The 23,496-nt window shown below is 41.2% G+C and overlaps 1 protein-coding gene across 12 annotated transcripts in view; it reads right to left on the bottom strand.

Annotated features, from left to right (window-relative positions):
* The window catches only part of RHOBTB1 (Rho related BTB domain containing 1), a 119,841-nt gene that overhangs the window by 45,251 nt on the left and 51,094 nt on the right, over nucleotides 1-23,496 (bottom strand). For 4 of the 12 annotated variants that reach the window (XM_034662568.1, XM_011219547.3, XM_034662567.1 and 1 more), the window contains exon 3: nucleotides 14,934-14,984. The exons of 1 other annotated variant lie outside the window; for it this stretch is intronic. The gene's annotated coding sequence lies outside the window, so the exon portion shown is untranslated. Of the gene's footprint in view, nucleotides 1-14,933; nucleotides 14,985-17,097; nucleotides 17,437-17,775; nucleotides 18,365-23,496 lie in introns of those variants that run through there. 7 more of the 12 variants (XM_011219555.3, XM_019795095.2, XM_019795098.2 and 4 more) reach the window with 5 other exon arrangements.

Here is a 23,496-nt window from a genome sequence, read left to right on the forward strand (position 1 = left end):
TTCCTTTATGCTCTCTCCTAGGGACTTACCCAATTTTGATTTGTAATATTGACAATTACCCTGACATGCATGTACTTGCTGCCACTTCACTAAGATTGTACATTTTTGACAACAGAGACTGTTATTCATCTTTAAATCCTCAAGACTTTTCAATACCTTGGCCATACATGGCTTTCAATTACTATTTGTTCAATGGGATATAAAAGTACAGCCATTCCACCTTCCTCAGGACACCTTCCACCTGGATCTGGCAGGAACTTGCACTCGGCTATCTCTGGTGACTGATCACTAAGCCTATGGCCTCGAAAGCAGCAGCATGTGGCTAAGCCCACAGTCAGCGGGAGGAACACCTTGAAGGACATCTGTGTGGCCCATCATGAGTGCGGTATTTGACAGATGGCATCACACCAGCTGTGGCTCCCTATCAGGAAGAGCATCAGTAACCATGGGAACACCAGGGACCAAGGACCAGGGCCCTCCACCGAACGATAAGGCAGGGGGCAGAAGGGAGCCCCAATAGAGGCAGGCAGGAGCGTAGGGCTGAAATTGGTTTAGGAAAAAAAAAATGTGATCATTTATTGTGTTCTAGTGCCTAGAGCCAATTTATGGATCTTAATACTACTTACATATAAGGGTCTCATGAAATCCCCAACAACTTTTGGATTTTCACATCCTCATTCAAGGGATTTCTAACTCTCTGGGTAAGGTCAGTAATTGGCTGGGAAAGAAGGGGAGAATGGAGGCACATGTACCCACTCCCTCTGGAGAAGGATGTATCATTGACATGAAAGTGAATCTTGAGCGAGGAAATTCAATCTCTGCTAAAAGACATCACAAGAAGCAATGAGCTGGACTTGAAGGCAAGACAGCTTTGGAAGAATACATGCCTTGGATCCCCTGTTACATGGTCTCACTGAAATTAACCTTATTCTCCACAGATAGCGGACTCCATGGCAGTACCAGACTAAGGATAAGGAGTAACCGTATACCAGAAATTGGAAGGATTTCTGCCACACTCACTGTCATGGAGCCGCGTCACAGCAGACGAGCAGACTGCCCAGTTCCACAGGGAAAAGAGCTGGGCTGGGCAGTAAGCAGGATGCTCTTCACCACAGATGCCTATGGTCTGGAGTAAAGACAGATGGCTTGACTCGGGACTGAGATGGAAGAGCAGGTTGTGGGGCCACTGGAAAGCCATGAGGAACCCTGCACGCTGTCCTTGGAAAGGAGCAGTCCCAGTGATTGCCCCTTGCTGAGGACGAGCCAGGTAGACAGCGCTGAGCATGGAAAAGACTCATTTTATTTTGTTTTTCTTTCCCCAGCCTGCATACCCAGGCCAGTTTCAATTTCGACACCGCAGCAGAAGTGATGGATCTTGTTAAGGGAGGAGGGATGGGGGTAGGGGTACAACCTCTAAGACTGACCACGGGTCTATCTTCAGCGATGACATACCTCACTACTCTTCTTATGTCACCCTCCACAGTTCCCTCGACCCGTACAATACTGAATCGCTTGGCCTGTCCACTCTGGAACTGGGTGGGTTCACCACAGAGCCCTACCTTGGTCTCCAACAGAGCCCTGGTTATCCAAGCACTGAATATACTTCAATCCTTGGCCACTGGGCATCTTCTTCTATATGGATGAAGTAAATAGAGGCCATTCAACATATGGTCTATTAAAGACCCTGACACGCAGAAAAGGACAAGCAAAAAGTTAGCTAAAGACATAAAGGAAAGGTCTTCTACTGAAGTAGACATGCTATAAGGAACAGCAGAAGAAAAAAGTTTTAAAAACATATCTGAACCATGTAGTTGATCATATAAAAGGAGATCATGCAACTGTGTAAACTAACAGCACAGGAGGCCATATGTAGGTGAGAAAGGCCATGGATAAATGAAATACAAGACAGCCAACTTAAAAACTGTACTGGCAACAGTAAATAGCCTTGAAGATGCCATAGAATGGATTTAGTGGACGACAGGCAAAACACAAGAAGCTCTATGTACAGGAGGAAGGCCATCTGAAAATGAAAACAATGTCATGGAAGATGACAAAGAGGTTGACAGTTGATAAGCAATCCCCTGGATGCCAAGTGGCTTCTGGAGGAACTCAAGGAGTACAGTGTGATTTAACAGAACAAAATTTTCCCCATATAAAGAGGAGGATAAGGCGGGGAGAAGAAAGAGAAAAAGAAAAGAAGGCTCTATATCTATACATTTTTCAGTAAAACATTTAAATATCGATGCCAGGAAAATTGTGTAATAATCCTACAAATACCTTAGCAAAACAGCTTCTAAAACTAATGGCCAAAGACATTTCTTTCTATAAAGAAACAATAATTTGGATGATCACACACTTCACCAATACACTATTTTAAGGCAATAGAAAAACACAAAGAGAGCCTTCACAGAAAAAGGACATAATCACAAGTTTCTGAATCTGGTCAAATTGTTATTTATGTAAAGGGAACATAAAGCTATTTTTAGATGTCAAAGACTCAAGGAGCAAAAACTCAGATTTCTTTAAGGAATTGAAAAGCTCAAAGATACCTGGCAAAACACCCAGAGATAATTCAAAATTAAAGACTAAAAAAAAAAAAAAAGAGGGCATTTCAGTTTAAAAGGACTATGGAAACCAAAGCCAACTGAAAATATAAAACTAGGCTTCATTGTTATTTTGATTTTGGTTTCAAAGTGGTAAAGAAAAATTATCTGTAAAAGATAATTTAGACAGTAAAAAAAAGGGCAATTCATAGTAAAAGCATAATAGTAATAATGAACCTTCACAAACCAAAAGGCATACAATAAGAATAAAGAAAAACTCTAGAAGGAGAAATTGATGAAAATAACTGACATGTGTGAGATAAAGAATCAGAATTAACATCAGATTAAGAAAGCAAAAATGAAAAACAACACATGGAGGGCTTGAACAGCATAAAAAGTAGCAATAAATGAACAGATATCCCACATTAAAAAGAAAACTATGATAAGAGAGTGTGCTTTCTTTTCAAATGTTCTTGGCACATTTACAGAAGTTGACTAACCCACCATAAGGACAAAAATGCCCTAAAGCATAGGTTGTATCAACCAAACTCCCTAACAACAAAAAAATAAATGAAAAAGTTAAAAGGAAAGGTTTTATTGACAGCAACAACAACAAAAAAACCCCAAACCACTAGCAATTTAAAAAATACTTCCTGATATAGCCATCTAAAGAAACGACTTCATAAACAGAAAATGTCTTTTAAAAGCAAATATACTAGGGGCGCCTGGGTGGCTCAGTCGGTTAAATGTCTGGCTTCGGCTCAGGTCATGATCCAGGGTTCCACCTGCTCAGCGAGGCGTCTGCTCCTCCCTCTGCCCCCCCCAGCTCATTTTTTTTCTCTCTCTCTCTGATAAATAAAATCTTTTTTAAAAAAAGCAAATATATTTATCACATCTTCATTACGGACAAGAAAAAAATGAAAACCACCCAAATCTATGACAAGTGAGGAAATAATTAAGGTCTTGCTATCTGATCTTGGGCCAATTACTTAATCTCTCTAAACTTCTATTTCCTTATCTGTAAACTGGGGATAACTGCCTCCCTGGATGAGTTGTTGTAAAGATTAAATTAGATAATGCTTGTAAAATATTTTAATCACTAGGCCTGCCATCAAGAGAACACCCAACAAGTCTTATCTATTAAGATTGTCATTATTTAAAATCATGTTTACGTTGAGTTTGCAATCATACAGAGAACTGCTGATATTACACCATCGGGGCAAGTGCAGGACGGCAATCTAAAAAAATCAGTCAACGGAAACTAGATAAAATAAGCAAATATGTGTAACTCAAAACAGAATTTGGCCTCCTCGCTCTCTCACTCTAGGTATCATCTTAGCACAGTGACACAGCTAAAAGAAACACAAATGTGACTTTTAGGAAGCTGGGAAACAACATGGGTATTTAAGAATAGAGGGGTGTGGTTAACACGAGTTATCAAGCATCTTTCAGCAAAACACCTAGTTAAGTTTCTTTGGGATGTGTCCCTGAGGAGTCCCACCTCTCCTGGCAACTGGTAGGGTCTGTCTTTCTGCCTCTGCTGGCCCCTGCTCTCTGTTTCTCTCATGTGCATCTCCATCATTATTCCCCTCCGCCATCAAAATGGGTCTTCCTTGCACCCACCCTTTTTTCTTCTCGGGGGAGGGGCGGAATGGGTGGGTATTAATAATGTGAATACTTAACATTTAATAATTGTGTCTTCATCATGGAAAGGCAAACTGCTCTTCCTGCAACAGCAACATATGGAAGAGAAACTGGAAGGAAGTACACTCAACAGATAACAGTGACAGTTGTTGGGTAACGGGGTATAACTTGTCATTTTTCTACTTTCCTTTAGTTTCCAAATTTTCTATGATGAAAATATATTACCTTTTTTTAAAAAATGGAGATAAAAGTCACCTGTCATAAAATTCACCCTTGTAAAATACACAATTCCAGGGTTTTTGTTATGCTCACAAAGCTATACAACCATGTCCACTATCTAATTCTAGAACATTCTCATCATCCCAGAAAGAAACATCAGGCCCATCAGCAGCCATTCTGTTCTCCTCTCCCCCTCTGGAACCATTAATTTGCTTCCCGTCTCTATGAATTTGCTTCTTCCGGTCATTTTTTGTAAATGAAATCATACAATATGCAGCCTTTCGTGTCTACTTTCTTCTATTGAGCACAATGCTTTCAAGTTCATCCGTGTTGCAGCATGTCTTCGTGCTTCATTACTTTTTATGGATGAGTAATATTCTCTTAAGTGTATTCTATAACGGGAGAGATATTTTGGGTTTTTAAAAAACTAATGAGTACAGAAGTATAACCCTTGATTGTTAATTCTAGTAAGAGTACAGATATAAGCCAATACTAATAAATGATTTTTGATGATGTATAAATTGTTCTTCAGAATCATATATTTATAAAGCTTTGTGAGGCTGCTAAACTTGTTTTTTTCTGACTCAGGCTCTCAACTGAAGAAAACCCCATAGGAATCTAAATGATAATCTAGCTGAACATCAGACAAAGAAATTGAACCCTATAGAGAGACAGCTGTGGACACCCAGGACACATATATATTTCAAACAGATGAAAAATTCTTGGCTTTTAAATTTTGAGTGTTCAGAGGGAATACTTACACTAACTGTAATGAGCAATTTTAAGAAATTGGAAGCATATCGTATGAAACATTCTGTGACAATCAATTGTAGTTAAGATATTTTAAGCTTGGACCAATATAGTATAATTCAGCTTTACATTCATTAAAAGAAGAAAGAAGTTCCCAATTTGCTTGTATGAATGCAGTGTATGTATTTGTGTACCTGCAAATCACAAACATATAAATATTGATGCATATTCAGTGCACGAATTTAATGTTACAATCTTTACTTGGAAAGGCAGATTCTACATATTTTTAGTTACAAGGGAGATAGCGTGATCAAAACTCACTGCAGCTAGCTCTTATAAAGTTAAGGATTCAGTGAAAAATCAAATTCTGTAAATGAATGACTTACCCAGGACATAAAATTTGGAGCATTTCAAACATACAGAGGGTGCAGTGGGGTGGGGACCAGAAGGGGGGTGCTGGTGATACCGATTTCTTGATCTAGGTGCTGGTTACATAGGTATGTTCAGTTTTACAAATTCTTCAAACTGTGTACTTGTGAGCTGTATACATTTCTCTATGTACGTTATACTTAAATATGTATTTTTAAAGTTAAAAAAATTGAAACAACAGAAGACACCATGCATTGATTTTAGAGGGACTGTGTGTGAATCTCAGCTAAGGGCTGGATCAGGAAGCTTTGTCAAGAATTAATAATTAAAATGCTGGTTAAGTCTTTAGAGAGATGTCAAAGTTCTAAGCGCTCATTTGAGAAAGCTAATATCAAGTCTGTAGACTAGATATGCTTAAAAATCCATCCTAATGAAGGAAAGTCTCTGTAGTGCTCTATAGTAACTTGTTCATTGAAAGCATTCTCTGAAGATGTCACTGGGTCAGCTTCTGGAACACCAGGGAGACCACTTGCTGTGAAGCTTTCACATATGATGACAATGAAGCAATTGAATTTAATCATTTAGGGGACTATAATATGCCAGTTAGGATTAGGTTATGCTCTGTTTCAGACATATGAGGAAAACTGTCTCCCCCCCACCCCCAGGATTTCTTAGTAAAATTAGATCATAAACACAAAAGTGTTGGTGGACAAAAACCAGACTCTTTAAAATCTCGTATTTTATTAAAGGTTTTGGGCTGACATCAATGCATAGATTCCAGCTAATAATTTCAGGACATGTTCCTATACCCTCTAATTCTAGGTAGGAGCTATTACATGAAAGATTGTACATTTTTTAAAAGTAGAATGAGGCACTGTTTGTGGAAAATAATACCATTATTCTGGAGTGCACCTGGCACTAAAAAGACTTTAAAATGTCCATAACTTCCATCCAATTATAAGACTTTATTCCTAGATAAATAATTAGGGTAGACAAAAAGATTCCATGAAAGGAATGTTATCACACCACTATTTGTGGAAACAAAATATTGGAAACAATTTTAGAAATCCAGCCATGTGGGGGTGGGGGAGGTTGGCTAAAAATCTCACAACAATAAATGTCCACATAATAGGGAGTATATAGCCAACAAAAATGTGTTATAGGAGTACATTTTTTGTCATATATGTTCATATAAACATTTAAATGAAAAAAGATGATGAAAGAATTTATAGAGAATAACACCACTCCTTAAAAATTATGTACTGAACTACACACAATAACATCTGGGATAGAGAAATATTCAAATATTAATGCCAACTGGCGTTACAAATGGATTTAATTTTTTTCTTTTTCTTTATCTATATATTCCATCTCTTCTATAATAACAAAGAAATTTCATAACAAAAAATTTACAGAAAAGTGAGGATGGGGAGGTAGGACAACCAGGGACTAGAATATTTATGTGTGTGAGAATACATTCTTCCTTCATTATATAGAATTCACGTGTACTCTTTACCTCCTCTCTGCATACCTCGAGAGCTTTATATGAAGTGCCTTTCAGTGCCTGCTGCTCCAGGAACCTTTCTTTTAATACTGAGCAGCCATCCCACTCATCAGTAATTATCATCTGGTCATTCAGCTCCCTTGACTTAAATCAAAGGAACTAACATCTCAATAACCCCCCCCCCCACACACAACTACATAGCCACTCAGCCTAGAACAATGTAGCAAGAATACACCTGCTGAACACCAGGTACAGGAAGAAGCCAAAGGGAAAACCTCCTTCTCTAATCTTTCCAGATTGAGTCATCAGACTTTGAGAGATTTCAGTTCTCTTTCAGGCAAGGGTTGCTGGTCTACTTAAAATAAATGGATTTTTAAAAATATTAGAATCTGAAATATTCTCAGGGTTCACTGTTGATTTTTGTTTGATATACACAAAGGGAAACAATTCCCCTTCTTTGAAGCCTCTTTCCAGGAGCCTTAATGATCAGCGGCCAAATTTAGCCTTGGCTGCATCTCCACTATATCTATTATTCCTGCATGCTATTGATGCGAGGCCAAATCTCATCCCTATTTAGAGTCCACAAGAGCCGGTGTCTTGATGAAAGGGGGAGTTGGTGAACGTAAATTGAAAAGAGCCCGGAGAACATACTGTAATGAATGGAAACACACAGATTCATGGCTTATGGTACTAAAATTACATTCACACAAAAGAATCAATCGCCTTGGTCATATTATATGAGAAATAAGAGAGGAGGGGAGTTGTAGAGAAGGCAGTCAAGAGATCAGCTGCTTTTTAGAATCGCTGGGGGAATCTGTTTAGTTTTACTTTAAATACTACTGCCTGTATAAGAATATTCTTTTTTTCTAAGGTTTATTTATTTTATTTTAGTAATCTCTATACCCAATATGGTGCTCGAACCCATGACCCCAAGATCAAGAGTCTCACGCTTTTCCGATTGAGCCAGCCAGGCACCTCAAGAATGTTCTTGACAGCACTATTCATAATAGTGAACAGCTGGCAACAACCCACCAGCAGTACGATGGATAAATAAATAATAAATTGCGCTCCAGTCATAATGGGATACTACACGGCACTATAGTAAAATGGATGAATCCTGCTACATACATTATGAATAAGCCTCCCAAACATAATATTGAGGGCAAGAAGGCAGACACTGAAGAGATTTTGTTTATGTAAACGTTCAAAGCAGGCACAATGAGTCCACGGTATTAGAAGCCAAGGTAGTGGCTACCTTGGTTGGGAAGTGACAGGATAAGGATTTAAAAAGAGCTTCTGGGTGCTTGTGATTTTCTGTTTCTGTGTGTCGGTGCTGGTTATGTGGGTATGTTCAGTTTGTGAAAATTCTTTTCAGTTATATACTTCTGATTTTTGTATTTTTCTTTTAATAAGATACATGTCAACAAAAATGTTTTAAATTCAGATTCCCAGGCCCTAACAAAAATCTACTGACTGTAGGTTGCGGTTTTCCTGGGGTATTCCAATGCAAAGCAAAGGCTGATAATCACTCAACAGGATGATTTACACCCAGTGGTGTGCTGGAGCCAGCCCCCACCAGCCCATGAGAACTAGTTCTTAAATTTTTAGGATTTCTCCAAATCTGTTAAAGCATAATGTACAGAGTTGTCAAGTCACTATGTTGTACACCTGAAATTAATGTAACACTGGGTTACACTGTACTTCAATAAACAAATAAAATAGGGTCAGTATTAAAAATTAAATTATATAAAGTTTTGCTTAAGGAAATTATACTAAAAAAAAGGTACAGAATGCTCAAAACTCATCATTTTCTAATCATTTTATTCCATTTTACTATTACCTACATTTTGATGTTACTTATGCCAATTTTATCTGTATGGTGGAAACACTAGACAGCAGTGGGCTACTGGGCCATCTCTCCCCAACTCCACACTCAGTCACAAGGGTAGCTTGAAATTGGCCGTGATAGGAATCTTTACACCACAGAAACTGGCAACCACTACAATTCAGGGCTTGCTTTGTTGTTCTATTGCTTGTTTTAACTTAAGGTTAGAAAATGCTAACAACACAGATTAAACTTATAAGTGTGTTACACATGGAGCTGTTACATTTAAGGAATATGTGAATAGTACATTTAAGGAAATATCTTGACACTATTTAAAAGCTATTATCCGGTTCGGCAGAGAAGTTATTCGTATCTTTGATAAATGAGTACAATTCTGACATGCTGTTGTTGCACTTTTATCTTGCTCATTAACATAATGGAAAATATCAGCCAGTACTTATATGAGAATTACATCCCTTCATCAAGTGTACCACAGGTAGGTTACGGATAAAAGGGTTCAGCAAAAACCAACCAGCATTCCGTAAAACCCAACTGGCTTTATGGTATTGTCTATTTTTTTTTTTATTTGCAAAGTGTATGCTACATACATTCTTTATGTCAGTAAAATTTATAATCGACTTATGTATGCACATAAATGCATTCTTTTTTTCCCAGAGAGCTGTTTGATTTACTAGCACATGGCTGTGTATGTACAGCCCTTCCATGTGTAAGATTCCACGACTGTCTATTATGATTTAAGAAACAAGCAAACAAAATAAGGTGGGAGTCTTACAGCCTGGAAGGCGTGAGTTTCAGCATAAGCTACAGTAACACCTAGACTTTAGACTTTCACTACTCAAAATGTGATCCTTAGAGCAGCCGTTTTGGCATTGACGGGGAGCTTGGGAGAAAGGCAGTGTCTCAGGTCCCACCCCAGAACTCCTGAATCAGAATCTGCACTGTATCAAGACGCCCAGGTGATCTGCGTGCACATTCCAGTCTGAGAAGCCCTGCTTTACAAATAAACTCCTCGGTATGAACTGAAATTTATATAACCAATATGAGACTAGTCATCAGGTTAGGGGCAGTCTAGCAGGTGGTAATCTTGATGCAGCTAGCCCCGGTGCAGCCACTTAGCACAGGGGACAACGTGTAACTGCCAGCCCTAAACCCGAAGAAAAGGACATACATCCTGCAATTTACCTTTGTCAAACACTGAAAGGGAGACTGTGCCACTAGGAAAATAAAGGCGATCCTGGGCCCCTCAGAGAAAGTACAATAAGAAAAAAAAAACCACCACAGCGGCTTTCCTCCGTGTATGTGACACACAGGACATGCTGCCAAAGACTTGGTTCCAAAAATCCGAAGCAGGGCAGCGAGTGCCACATGACACAGTGTGGCAGCTGGGGAGAGGAGTGTGATGAAACACTTCCCAGAGATGTAATTTAGGCCAGGGTAGTTATCAAGCGCTGAGGGTGAAAGGGGAAATTGTAGTGCTTATGTTTTTCCTATCGATAGATTAGTCAGCAACACAGGACGAAAAGAAAAGACAGGGCCAGAGCAGACAGCACCTCATGCTCGAGTTAACTGAAATGATAGTAGGCAAGACTCACCTATTTTGAAATTGAAAGCCAGAATGTTCTACCGGCAATAATACTCCCTGGAAGTATTTCTTAGTTACTTGGCTCAAAATAGAATAGCTGCTCTGGGATGCAAGGGTCTATGTGGAAAACATGTTCGAAGCTTCCACCAGTGTCTGCAAGGAAACCAGAGCCACAAATCTCCAAGAGGAGCTTGGTGTTACTTTGCAGGAGATACTGAAGCAATAAAATAATTCCGGAACGCCGTGGCAACCCTAGAGTGCCAAGGAAACCAACGTAATTGTGACTGGGCCACTGGGACCCCAGGAGACCACTAGGCACGTTTTTACCCAAGAAAAAACGTTACTATAACAACCCCTTGCAGTGTCAGAATTCAAACAACTCTAGTTCATTTAGGGGAAAAATGATAACATTTCCCCTTGAAATACTCTAGGAAGGTGAAGAAGAGAACGACCCCTTACTGAGCACCAACTATGTGGTTTACGTGTGTGATTTCATAACATCTACGTAAGAGACCTGATACTGTCCCCTCTTTACAGGCAAAAAAAATGAGGCCCAAAGAAGTACTTCTCTGTCGCATAGTTAGTAAAAAGCCAGAGGTCCATAGACAAAATTGGAAATCTCCACACTTGATTAAAACAGATGGTTCCACAAAGACAAGGTGGAAGAGATGGGAGTGGGTCGGCTATGCTTTGAGTGAGCGGGAAGACAGCTCTGCATTGGCATCAATGCAGAGAAGTGAGGTTTCTCTTGGTGCCCACTGTATCTTTACACTGCAGGAGTCCTCTTATCACCCATTTCTGGATGTACTGTAGGTTTCCGATGGATTTCATACTTGATGGTTGTAATTTTGGCTACATGGGAGGGTTTGGAAGGCTTGGCACTTTTCAGGCAGTATTATGTACTAGAATCGAGTCTTGGGCTAGGACTTGGAACCAGGGTTCACTTTCAGCTGCATCCATTACTAACCACGAGAGTGGGTAAGCTAGCTGCCTTCTCTGGGTGGCAGGTTTTTTTTCACTTACATGAGGTTGTCTTAAGTATCTCTGAGGACCTTTCTGGATACATGATTCCACCCTTCATGACTCAACTGTGTAACATTTGACTTCAGTCAAAATATATTAGAAATGACCTGGAGAGTTAAAAAATTTGTCCAGACAAGCCTGCTATGTGGTTCAAGTTAGATCAAAAACAAAACAAACAAAACAAAAAACCCCATAAGAATAATTATTTAACTCCTGTATCTACCATCCGCAAAATAACCTGGAATGAAATGGTTTAAAGTGTTTCTCCCCCCTGTCCTCCAGGAGTTGATTTAAAGCAAACGTGTTCAAGTTCTTAGGCAGACCTGGGTACAAATCTAAGCTCTACCTTCTGTTAGCTCTTTGAACTTAACATATCTGAGTTCCATTTTTTTGCTTCTGCAAAACTGGAATTGATAATTTTAGTTGAAATGCAGTAAAATGTCTGGCATCGTAGGAGCATAATAACTGCTGGTTATTGTTATTCCAGTGCTCATTAGGGGTTTGGACTATGGTTGAGTAACAATTCAAAGGAACTTTCTTCACAGAGGTTTGGAGCCTGAGATGGTAGCCTCATTAGCATGGGGAACGTGGCATTAACCTGTGTCTATGCAATAAATACACAGGTGCAGAGTGGAGAAATGTAATTGCTTCTTCTGTACCTACTGGGATCTCTTTCTTTCTTTGTAAAAATTCCAAATTCACTCCTTTGTGGACAGAACCTTATCAGAGACACGCTGATGTACTTGATGGGACAGCTGAAGGGAATATTTGGAGACAGAAGTGTCTTGGGACATCTGGAAAGACTGGCTGTCATACCCACAGTTCACGTCAGTTTCTTTATTTGCCTATTTCCCAATTTCTGCCCTATGTGCACAAGAAACACAGGATTTCAGGAAGAGGAGGCGGTGACTTTGTTTATAAATGAAAAAAAAAATAATTCAGAGGTTGACATATAACTAACCAGTCCATACACATCCCATCCATTTGAGTGACTTCCTCTTGGCCTTCCGGGCAAAGCTTCCTTACCCTCTACCTCCCAACTCCTCCTACCCTTTTCTATACAACATAAGCCACTTTTTGTGACTTAAGTTTCCTTCCTTCTCCAAGTTTTGTTTTGGTGTTGTGAGGTTGGTGGGAAGCCTGAGTGCAGAAAAGAAGATGAACACAAAAATCAAATTCAGATCAACTGTACTCTTTGAACCCTATTACATGAAGCCAGAGTGAGGCCTTCAAACAATGTGACTGAACTGCCTGTTTTCTAAAAGAAGACCAAAAGAAAAGATTTTTAAAAATTCCTCTATTTTCTACAGGCAAACTTCCTGAGTGAAGAACAATAGAATTTCAAGTGTTTCCACCCATGTTTCGAGATAGGTCAAGCATATGAACCAAAGCCTTCTGAAATCCAATAAAGCAAACGAATGATTGCTATTTTAATTATTATTAGGGATAACATGCTAATTATAAGGTCTTGCTAACATATGACTCAGAATATAATCTTACTTTTTATTTATTTATTTTTAGATTTTCTAAAGTAAATTCTGCGCCCAACATGGGGCTTGAACTCAGGTGCCCAAGGTCAAGAGTCACATGCTGTACTGACTGGGCCAGCCAAGTGCCCCTAATTTTACTTTTTAAATAACTACAGGTTTATAGTTGCTATACTGATATTTTTATGACATAGCACTGCCACAGTTAACTAAGTATCAGTTGATGGTGAGGTCTTAACCTGCAATGGGATCCTCTCCCTGTTCTTGTGATCTACTCTGTAATGATACACCCCAGAACAACTTGTACAGGACAAAGCTGTTATAGGACAGCTTATAAAAATCCCTTAAATGCTTAAAAGTATCTCTTAGCTAATTAAGCTTTTAGGGCTATTAGCTTGAGTTGGGGATATCAGTACATTTTTAAAAAGATGACATATTAAGGTTTTCTTTACTAATTTGTTCCCCATTTCATATTTTTATTACTCCTTTATATAATACTCCCAAAAAAGGACTGACAACTGTTAGAAATTATTCTACAAAAAGTAGGCAAGATGGGAAGAGAAGGCTGTCAATCCTGGTAAAAACTGAAAATGTCCTGCTTAATCTTTACTGGCAATTTTCAGGACTTTGGTTGGGATTTATCTATTATGCATCCAAATTTATCTACGTGGCACATTTTAGACAAATTAAGGTTCTAAAAGTAATTGAGTAAAGCATCATGCTAAATAGTAATGCTTTCTCAAAGACGCTGTGCAAATTCAAACAGCTCACAATTTTGTTACAATGCTTTTGAAGCAATAACACCTTTGAGTTTGAGATACTGTAATTTAGCAGTTCTAGATGACTGCATAATCTCTCCCTGTTGGGTTGAAATTCTACCTTCTGTCTTTTCCTAAACTCTCACTCATTTATCATCTATCCAGACAAAATATGTGCTTGAAATTTTTTCCACGCATACATGGAATTGCAAAGTAATCCCACAGAGTGGAAAATGCTGAACTTCTCGTAAATGTACCATTGACCTCCCAATTCAGCCTTTTGGCATTTATGATCTGATTTATCCTGTAAGTTTTCATACATGAATGTTTAATATCTTGCCTTTTAAATCTGTTTGTAAGATTCTTAAGACCAGAGATCTCCTGATAAAAACTTTCTTAAATCTTAGTGCTATGCCAGAAAGTACACATGAATACTTACTATTACACCATTTTATTTAAGAGAAGGGTATTTATTCTTTTGCAACAGTTGGGTCATTTCATGTTATTATATGAGCTGTAATTACCAAGTTATCTTAGGCAACTCACTCAACCTTTCTTGGCTCCAATTTCCCTACTAGAGAAAAATTTTTCAACCAGAAAGTCTAGGTTTTAGTGTAAGACAGATTTTTTTTTTAAAAAAAAATCCTGTTTCTTCCATTTCCTAGAAGTAGGAATTGAATATATTATCTAACCTCTCTGAACTTCCAGTTCTTTACCTGTCTTTTGGGGATCAAGAGAGTAGTTTCACCTCACAGGTTTTTTTTTTTTTTTTTTTGATGCAGAATGAGAACATAAATGTAAAGAATGCAACACACTGGTTCATGCTAAAAAAATATGAGCTATTATTACATCAAGTTTCTTTCAGCTCTAGAATGCTAAGATTAGGATAGAAGGAAAACCTTAATTATCAAGCACCCAGATCCCCAGCACCCTCAGTGAGTCTGGCAACCCTTTGATCCCCACCCCTCCAAAACAATCCTCAAGTACAAACTGATTCAAGGTCCATTTTAGTACCATTTTACTCACAGAGTAAAGAGAATAATTTTATTAATTACTGAACTTGTGATGTTCATAACTGAGTCCATGAAAAAATGGTAAAGAAATTGTTTTAAGACAAAAGACTGAGAAAACTGTTCTGAAATCCATGCTCAGAATTAGACACAAAATGTCATCAATCTACGGTCATGGGTTTGCACCGAGACACTGACCTGGCTTTCTGGAAGCGAAGAACAGAACACCCTGCTCACAGCTGGACTTACCTACATAAAAGAGAGAAACACTTGTAAGTCCTACTGCTGGCCGGGAGCACATGAGAAGCCACTACAATTTTCAACACACAATTTTCTCCCCTCCACCCCCTAAGGGCAGAATCTGCTTTACTTTTGCTAACTGCCAGTGTTCAAGTGGCATTTCTTTGGGTCAAATATATCCTGAAATAGCTAGGTTAACATTTTGTAGCATTTGTGAAAATGTATTTCTGAACATTTGGGGATGACACAAAAAAAGCACTTCGCCCAAACCCATGGATGGGAACAAGGAGAACCTTCCAGGCATTTTATCATACAGAACTCATACAAGTGGACACACTACCCCTCCAAAATAACATTTTGGGGCAATACCATAGGGAAAAGATGAAACAATTCTACTTTTTCCTATTAAATTATATTTGCATAGTTACAAGTTGTGCTATTGAGACAATGGCATCAAATTACCTGTGTTTCTATATTCACCTCTGCGATCACACGCAGCCCTATGTGCTTAAATTTACACTACTTTCAAAACTTGGGAAAATAACAACCAATGGGCAAGTTTAGGAGAATGCTGACCATGATTTTATTGCTTCCCAATGATTTTTCAAAGTCTTCCACACTGGGTGGAACTGGTTAAACCCCTTTCCCACTAGTATGTCTAAATATGATCCAAGAACCTCAGAGGCAACCCAGTACAATAATTTACTGCCTACCCCACCTGCAGAGCAGCGGTCAGACATTCTTTATACAGAAGTGAACTTGTGTTTATTTTCTAGCAACCAGTGACTCTTAGGCATCTACAAAGTTATTGGAAAGGAAATGTAATTCCAAATTTCTAAACAGTGTTTGTAAACAAACTTATCGATGTATGTTTAGAAAAGCCTAGAGCTTGCCGGAGGTCACACAAACACAGCCTATTGGCTATTTATATCTGCTGATAGTGAGAGGACTTTATACAAACATGAAAACTACTGATAACATTATTGTCTTCAGTTTAGAGATGATACACAGTACAGCATAGAATACACAGCACAACCCTGGTTGAGGAGGGGGGAGCCCCAAACTAGAGAAACCTCAAGTTGAGCCTTTGGCTGGGGTCCAACAGAACTGCCTGAACAGCCCAGGTTGGGGGGGGGGGAGTTCAAAGTCAAGGCGACTCTTCAGGTCTTAACTTCCTAGAGTTTCCTAGGTCTGGCTGCCTTTGTATATATATCAAACTTCATGCATTTTTCCCCCCAGCAAATGTGTACAGTCAGCTCGAAAGGCACAGCTTGTGTGCTGACGTGCAAAGCCAAGTCAAAACCCTGCGCTTGGCGCTCCCTTCTAACTTTCTGGCTTGTCCAAGTCTAAATATTGACATTGCTCCGCAGTTGAGATGTTTGATACTGCTGAGGATAGAAAAGGCGCAGCTAAAAGTAGGATCTAATGATATATTTTTGCATAGTTGTGCCTTCCTTCCCCTTCCACTTCCTTTTTTTTTTTTTTTTGAGAGGGGGTTGGATTCCCTTGTCTGCAACATCTCCCTTCTCCACCCTCACCCCATTGTTCTCCCCAAAAGCTGAGCACACAGAGACAAGGTAAGGTGTTTTGCAAGCCCCTCATGGCAGCTCCTACTGTTGTCACAGCAACTCACAACAGACTCCATAGACACGGGGTTGGGGGTGGGGAGCGCCAAACTGTAGGCTGACCAGTCAACTCTCAAGGGGCTGCAAGCCCTTAGGGGACGAGCGATCCACCTTTTCAGGTCCTCCGGCTTCCCACCACTGTTCTTCGAAGGAAAAGAGCCCTCTTGCCGACACAGCACCACCCCCTCCCTGGCGCAGCCAGCCCGCTAAGGGTGCCTGTTGTACATTTTCTCAGCTCCAAGAAGGGGTGCGGCTGTGCGGGCGCTCCTAGAAATCTCTTCTGCTTGCTTCTGATGCGAGGGTTCCCGGCCTCGCCGAGAGGCGAGGGCGGCTCCCCCAGCAGCTCGGTCCCACAACTCTCTGTCGGGACGCTGCTGGCCGCGTGGCGCGGCTCGGGGCCCCCACACGCCACCCGCTGGGGGCCCCGGCGGTGGGGGCTCCGCGGCTGCTCGAAGAATAAGTTTCATACCATAGCGCACTCACGACACAGAACCTACCCTGAAGCCGAGCGAGACGCGAGCTCTCTCCGCCTTCAAGGGTTGGGGGGAGCGGGGGGGTCCCCGCCACTCAGCAGCAGCCACGACTGCGCGCGGTCGCGGGTGTGCGGGACCCCTGCGCGCCGCGTGCCGCCCGCCGCCCAACTTTGCACAAAGGCAGCATGGCACTGCCTCGCCTTTCGGACTCGCCCAGCGCCGCTGCCGCTCTTCCCGTCCGGGGGAGAGGGGCTCGCCCTTTCCCACCCCGGCCCTTCCCTTCTTCTCTTGCCCCCACCCCGCTCCCAGGCGGGCCAGCCGGGCGGAACCGAGCGTCCGGCCCCGAGCTCCGCCGCCGTGGCGGCCGCCGCTCGCACTGTGACGTTTGCAGCCTTCGCGGCTATTTATATCCACACGATTGGATTTCATTCATGAAACCGGGGCCTGGTGTGTCTGTGCGCTGGGGCGCCGGTGGCAAAGGTGCCTCAGCTTTACGCAGACCCGGGGGGCCTGGGGCTGGGAGGTTGACTGCCCGGGACGAACATGCGTGGAGCGCGGGAGACCCCGACCCTTCTCCCAGGCGGCCGGGAGGGTCGGGTCAGGGCGATCGGGGCCCCCGTCCCTATCCCGGCGTCCCACCCACACCCGTACAACAGCTGGCCCTTTGTCCCAGGCTCTGGAAAAGTAAGTTGGGCCACTAACCGGCTGGGCAGCATGGCTTTCTTCCCCCTAGGAGCTGACCGGCCGCGGACTCCGAGGGAGGACATTGGCTTTTGTTTCAAAAGCGAGCCCAGCTGCTGACTAAGGACTGCGTTAGCCCAGCCTCCTCCTCTCCTGGGAGGCTGCACGTGCCGGCGGGCTCCCCCCCTCTGGATTACCTTCTTATGTGACTTGGGGTCCCCGCAGGGGGCGTAAGCACGACCTGGCTGTCCCCCCACCCGAGGAAAGAGGGGATTTACAACCTCCTGCAAATGGCTGAGAGAGGAAGTGAAATTGGCTTCGGGTGCTCATGGGTTGTCAGAATTCTTGAAAGCCCAGGGCAGTCCATCCCACCTGGTGAACTTTTCTTGCTCTTCTAGGCTGACTATAACCTCTGAGGACAGGACCAGAGTAGTTTGTATGCATTCACAGAACAAATACTTATTGTGTGCCCACAGTATGTTAGGTACCCTGTCAAGCTTCAAGAAAGTGACAATGCGCAAAGCCAGCCTTGTCCCAGCCCTCAAGGAGCTTTCAGTCAGCCTGCTGAAGTTAGTGTGCATTCAACTCCCTTAAACTGCCCTCACCTCCAGCCTATAAAAAGAGGGGACTGGGGGGGGGGCCTGGGTGGCACAGCGGTTAAGCGTCTGCCTTCGGCTCAGGGCGTGATCCCGGCGTTACGGGATCGAGCCCCATCAGGCTCCTCCTCCATGAGCCTGCTTCTTCCTCTCCCACTCCCCCTGCTTGTGTTCCCTCTCTCGCTGGCTGTCTCTATCTCTGTCAAATAAATAAATAAAATCTTTAAAAAAAAAAAAAAGAGGGGACTGGGGGATAAAGGATTCGATGTGTTCAGCTACCTTAAGGAATTCATTCATTTAATAAATCCGTGTGGAGGCGGCTGCGTACCAAGGGGATACAAAGAGGGCAACAATGTGTCCTTAGTCCCCAAGAAGTTCTCAGGTACTATGTTCCTGAGATGTTGAAGGGCTGGGAGAAAAGGAGCCTTTTAAGGGCATCCTGTTTTGTTTAAGCCATCCCCATTGAACTGTCTTTGGAAATGGAGTTATTGGTTCATAATCTTTGATGCCCAGAAGAGAGGGTAGTGAAAAGTCAAGTATGGGGGTCTACTCTAAGAACTTCAAGACAGAGACATGAGGGGGCGATAATTTACTTGGCACAAAACAAACTTCCTTAGTCTATTTAAAAGTGACCCCTTCTTGAAAGGTTTAATCAATACAGATTCTTTTCAGGAACACATTTCTTGGGAAAAGTTAATTAACCCTGTTCATTCCTAGCAATCAGTCCTTTTTATTGCAAGCTATTTCTCTTCAAACTGCCCTGGGGTCTAAGAGATAGGGTAGAAACTCAAAAAAAACAGAATGAACGTGTACTGTGGAGCTCATATACGGTAGGTAATGGTCTAGGAGGTTTAAAATAATTTTCTCAATTAATATGACAACTGATGAGGTAAATGGTATTATCATCATAATGATTTTATATATGAGAAACTGAGGCATGCAGAAGTAAATTTTGTTTTGAGATTTTGACAGTTGCATTTGCACCTGTGTTATCTTGTGCCAAAGCCTTCTTTTATCACTAACCTGTTTTTTGACATCCCGCTTTTCTTCACTTTCATTTCCTCAGTTATAAATTAAGAGTTAAGTGTCATGCTTAAGCAGCAGGCAGTTGCTAGGGCCAGAAAGACACCTATACAAATACCAAGTTGGCAGGCTACCATTTGCCATCCATCCCCAGGAGGCACTGAGGCTCAGGTCCTCCAGAAGATGCTTCTTCTATAGGGCCCAAAGAACAAACAGTCATCATAGAACTACCCAGTTTGATGCCTCGATCTGAGGGAAACTGATAGGAAGAACTTTCAGGAAAATAAATTGGTGTAAATGGTAATTCAGATAAGGCAGAGGAAAAGTAACTGTTCTAGAAAGTCCTTCCAAACAGGAATAGTGATCTGAGGAAGAGATTGCCTTAATGGTGCTTTGTAGCCCCCAAATTTTACACATAAAACCCCTGATTCTGGAAAAGTGGGAGAAAATGAGCAAAAAGTATAGACTATATTATGCCAATAGGAAAGGAGAGAAAAGGAACAATACAAAGAATCCCGAGTCACTGCCATGAATGTATCCCTGTTCTTGTTATTGCCATAAAAGAATCCACATTTGTATACTAAAATTGTTGCATACTAATAAAATCAATACTATTAGCTTTTAATAAATATTCAAAATTGGTACTTAAGCTTAATTAAACCAACAGTGTGTATTTAAACACTTTTGGGATTGTATTGCACAAAAGCAGCGTAGAAACTTATGACTGGCTTTTATGGTAAATATTTACAAAGTCATAGGATTAAAAAAAATTCCCACAGTCGAGACACAGAACTGTTCCATTATCACGAATGAACTTCCACATGCTATCCTCTTTGTATTTGCCTCCCCCAACATTAATCTGTTCTCCATCTCCAGAGTTTTGCCATTTTGAAACTGTTACATTAGTAGGGAGCATACAGTTGTTGTTGTTGTTGTTGTTGTTGTTGTTGTTGTTTTAACTAAGCATAATGCCTTTGAAGTTTGTCCAGGGAGTTGCTTGTATCACTAGCTCGATCCTTTTTATTACTGAGTAAATTTCTATTACATGGATGTACCAGAGTTTGTTCATCCATTTGCCTATTGAAGGATGTTTGTTTCCAGTATTTTGCTATTACCAATAACTCTTCCTGTACATAGATTTTTGTATTAACACAAGTCTTTATTTCTTTGGGATGAATGCCAAAGAATACAATTATTGGGTCATATGCTAAGAAACTGTCAAGCTATGTTCCAGAGTACCATAAACATTCCCACCACTAATGTACGAGAGGTCTAGTTTCTGCACATTCTCACCAGCATTTGGTATTATCACTATTTTTTAAAATTCACTTGTTGAGTAATTTTGTAGGGAAAACTCATTGTTTTAATTTTCATTTCCCTAATGGCCAATGATTTTGAACATCTTTTCGTGTTCATTGTTGCTATCCATATCTCTTTGCTGAAAAATCTGTTGATGTCTTTGGCCTATTTTCTGATTGGATTATTACTTTTTTTTTGTACTATTGAGTTTTTAGAGTTTTTTCAAAAATGTATTCTAGGATCATAGAATTTTCAAATTGCAAATTAAAGACGACCTCAAGATAATTCTATTTTCAATTCAGTCATTGTTCAACATTTCTGTTGCCATGAGTTTTATAGAGAATATTCTCAGATGCATAAAGCATCCTCAAGTACTTACATGAAACTCCTATAGAGAGAGCCTTTTCAGGATTATTTTTTAAACCCGCACCTCAGCCGTGGGTAACGGACACCCACAGAATGGCCAGCACGTGGCTGCAGCCCAAGGGGCCGAGGCCCCGCATCCGCCCAAGCGCAGACGCTCCTCCGCGCCTCCGGGCACCTAGGCCTGGAGAGGCAGCTGCGTGAGGCCAGAGGCACCAGAGAGAAGGACCGCGTTGCGGGGGCGGTCCCCTCCTCCGTGGATGTAAAATTTGGTGGTGTCGTTGGCTGTTTAGAGGAGCGTTTCCTAGGTGGCGAGTTCCAGGTATTACAGAGAATTTTCACGGCCAGGTATTACCAAGGTTTGAGCACGTGGGAGAGAATCAGCCCATCCATGTGCCTGGTTTCAACTACAGATGATGCGTTTGGTAGAAAGATGTTAAAAAATAGCTGTTGGAGCAGATTCCTGGCGTTACCATGGCGGCTTTCGTAACAGCCAACAACTGTGGCACCGTAAAGATGCAGTGGCCGGTGGCATAAGTCGATCTGCTGGCCATCAGTTTTGGGGTTTTCTGGCTTTTAAAGAAACGCTTCTGGACTCCAGAGCACAGAAAGGGCTCTGGGCCCTGGACTCAAGCAGTGGTTTAGCGGTGACTTGCTTGGACGTATCGTCTTACGTGCCAGCCCTAGAACTGCGGCTCTGACTCTCACCGCCGGGCAACTGGGTCGCCGGAAAGGCTGGGGACAGGCAGGTAAGACTGACTCAGTTCTGTCGCTCTTCATTCATGCTAAGCGGTGAAGGCCCCAAAAGGAAATGACCTGACCCTCCTGGGACCTCTGTGTCTCCTGAGACCTTTCCTTGTATTCAGGAATTCTAGTGCCAGAGTAGCGGCTTCTCCAGATGTCCGACTGCTCTGGGCCCAGATGTTGTCCAGCATTCCATATGGAGGGGAGGGTTGCTTCCCCCGCTTCCACAACGTGGAAGCATCTGCCATCAAGAACGCTTTCTGTCCCAAATACTACACGCAGGCTTTGCATGAATCTGTGTGTTCATAGCTTTTTCATCTGGGTAAGATACTGGAAACCCTTAAGCCCAACTGGCTAAGCTGTGTGGGTTTTTGACTGCTTGGGAATTGATCTTGGGTGTTACCAAACTCTGGAGATCTCTGAAGCTTCTATTTTCTGTTCACCGTTTTGGGGAAAACTGAGCCAATTTTGGCTATGGGAATCAACTGGAAGAGATGTTCTTTACCTGAAAACTACAAGTGGAAATGAACTCCTAGCCTTGAGTTTGTAGTCCAGTTACCACTGTCAGTCCTGATTTAGTTTTTATGACAAACTTTTCTAAAGCACCATTAAAGGATATATAGATCTAGAATGTATAGAGAAATGGATGGACAGATGAATAGATGAATACTCAACATAATCTAGTGGATCTAATCTTGGAATTTTTGTGATTACCCTTTTAAAGGTAGAAGCATTAAATACTGTTGCTCTGTGACGGCAAAAAGGTTTTTCTTATTGGAGTTACTATTTTACCAGGTACTAATAGATAAAGACTCTGTGCTGGGCATCTACACAAAGGTATTCTTTTCTTATAGTATGTTAAATGTATTTGTGCCGGTTTGCATAAAAATCTGTGCAGGGGCGCCTGGGTGGCTCAGTGGGTTAAGCATCGAGCTCTTGATTTTGGCTCAGGTCATGATCTCAGGGTCCTGAGATTGAGCCCCGAGTAGGACTCCATGCTTAGCAGGGAGTCCACTTCTCTCCTTCTGCCTCTTCTTCTGCCCCTCCGCCTGCTCATACATGATCTACCAAAAATAAATTAATAAATCTTTAAAAAAATATCCTTTCTGTATAAATCCATTCATTAGGTTTTCTGTTGGGTTGGGGTGAGTTTGGTAAAAATGTGATTTTGCAAGCTCCACAAATCTAACTACCTTCTTCTTCCTGTCAAAATTTCTCTTACCAAGATGGTGTCCCACTGGTCTAGCTCAGCATGTGTATGAGGAGGTAGTAAACAGCTTTATGGTTATCTCCATGTCTTTGTTTAGTATGGTGTTACTAACTGGAAAACATATGTCATACTTTTAGAAAAAAGAAAAACACAACAAACTAATGCACAATGTTTATCTATGATTTTTTAAAGTAAAATATTATTTTTAAAGTAAAAGTATGATTCTTTCACAAAAATATGAAAACATATATATCATACCTCTAGAAAGAAGAAAAACACAACAGTCTAATGCACAATGTGTATCTTTGATTTTTTTAAAAGTAGAACTATGATAAAAAGTCTGCATGTGAAAGGGACATTTGTTTCAGGAATAAGCTGTATTCCTTTTTTTTTTTACTATTTAGTTCTAAGTTTTTATTTTTATTTTATTTTTATTTTTTTTTCTTTCTGCCACCCATTTTTCAGATGGCTAAATGCGTTTTTTTTTTTTAATTGGCTCAGTTTTAG

Source organism: Ailuropoda melanoleuca, chromosome 6 (assembly GCF_002007445.2).
Source record: "Ailuropoda melanoleuca isolate Jingjing chromosome 6, ASM200744v2, whole genome shotgun sequence".
Classification (NCBI taxonomy): domain Eukaryota; kingdom Metazoa; phylum Chordata; class Mammalia; order Carnivora; family Ursidae; genus Ailuropoda; species Ailuropoda melanoleuca.